Below are 2,245 nucleotides of genomic sequence, written 5' to 3'. Positions count from 1 at the left end.
GTTTCACAATGGTCTTGGGGGAAGAGGTTTAACCATGCTGTGTATATCTTATACATTAAGTTCTGGCATGCAATTGGCCGGTTGTTTTTTGCCATGTGGGTGGTTCTGCATTTGGGGATCAATTTTGTCTCTGCCAGAGCTAACCAGTGTGGTATGCTATTGTTCCCAATGAAAGCTTGCTGGTACAGATTGACAAAATATGTTAGCTTCTTGTACCGATATGCAGCAATCAAGTCTCTTCCAGGGGCTTTTCCATCCTGGAGTTTCTGGATCACAGATGCAAGAGTTTCACCATCAATATTGTATGTCTTGGATGTATCGCAAGCGCAATAACTTTTTCGGATCTCTATGTATGTATGTATGTATGTATGTATGTATGTATGTATGTATGTATGTATTTCGGTATGTCTTCTTTTCTATTTTAGATGTCCAACAGATACATACATCCTCTCAACACATGCACTGTTGACCTAGCTGAGAATCAACCATGCGATATTTAGAGGTAGTGAGGGCTACATCAACCTAATTATTCGATAAAACTAAATTTTATTTTTTGGCAAATTCTTCCGCCTTGTTATAGCAACGCCGCAAGGGATATACTTTGAATTCGTTAAAAGTAAGGAGCAAAAACCCACTTCGATCAAGAAGGGCCATGAGATTGCACCTAGAAACTTCTTCTCCGAGGCACAAGTCCGAGCAAGGTCGATCAGCAGTCACCCATGTATACCAGTCTCCTATTTCCACGCTATCGATGTTGACCAAGGCTGTGAATCGAGCAAATATTTATACTTCCCTTTATAAAATGAGTTTCTTCAGTGTCAGAAAATAAACATATTCAACTAAAAAATTATGTGCCATGAAGCACTTTGCCTTCAGGGCAAGTTCACGACGTTCCGATATTTCCACTTGATTGATTACGACAGCAACTTGCTGCCTACTGCGCTACCGAGGTAGTGGGAACTACTTTTTCTGCCTTAGCACAGCATCGCTGCAGGGTGTGTATAATATTATACATGCAATAAAAAACAGAAAGAATATTTTAATCGAACTGTGCGGTATCTTTCAAATATTTACACCTCCCTTTATAACGTGGATACTTTATTGTGTCAAAAAGTACATTTTTACAACTAAAAATAGGGGAGAAAAATGTGCCGTGGTTGAGGACCGAACTCACGACCTTCACACTGTGTCACGCTAAATATAACTATGTTAAGGATACACGTGTCTGTGGAGTGCTCAGCCACTTGCACGTTAATTTCACGAGCAGGCTGTTCCGTTGATCGGATCAACTGGAACCCTCGACGTCGTATGCGACGGAGTGCCAACAACTTTTAGCTCTATTATTTCACTCATTTAACATTACTAATGAAGAATGAAACATTACTAAAGAGGAAATAATTAGATAATTATTACGTTTTATTTAATTCCACTACTTTCTTTGCGTATATTTAATTAACTTTTCATTGCCTACACTTTTAATTACCTACGGCTTCAGGACATTACCGTATTTATCAGGCCACAAAATCCTATGTGACGCACAATTATCTTTAAATGGTTGCGTAATACTTTGTCATTTAATATAGAAGGAGGGCTGTGCCTATGACCTTTTGACCTCAGATAGAAATAGAGTAGAGGAAGGAACGGAGGAAAGTATCCCTATTCCAGAGATCAGGCCCAGGCTTGTAACAGAGTGGGCTCTGCTAAAGGTATTCAAGGACTAAGTGGTGGTGTTTAATCGGGTGACGGATTAACTCAACTAACTCAGAGGGCCACGGTGGGATTTGAACTCAGAACACGAAGAGATGGCACTTATACTGCAAGGCGTCCTGTCCTGTTCTGACAATCCTGCTAATCAATCGCCGCGAATAGAGGCTTCATTTATTGACCCTCGGAAGTATGATATTCAAACATTAAACTGGACGGTAGTTGACATCAGAACAAAAACTCGAATATATGCTGCAAGGTCCCTTTGTCCGATGCTCTGTAATTGAGGGCCACTTAACTTCGAATTTTAGTTGGTCAAGCAGCAGTATAGAAGTTCTTTAGTTCGCTCGTGATGATGATGATGATGATGATCATGGTCATGATCATATTTGTTGCTTAGTTCTAGGTCAGCCCTGATCAAAGGCGATCATATCGGTGGCTGTTATTTCTATTTGGCACAATTTATCTAAAGACTACATCATCCAATGTATCTTCACATTTATAAGGAGGAGGGATGTGATCCGAAAGAGATTTAACTGTT

This window comes from Octopus bimaculoides, chromosome 11 (assembly GCF_001194135.2).
Source record: "Octopus bimaculoides isolate UCB-OBI-ISO-001 chromosome 11, ASM119413v2, whole genome shotgun sequence".
NCBI lineage: Eukaryota > Metazoa > Mollusca > Cephalopoda > Octopoda > Octopodidae > Octopus > Octopus bimaculoides.
This window is presented reverse-complemented; position numbering follows the sequence as displayed.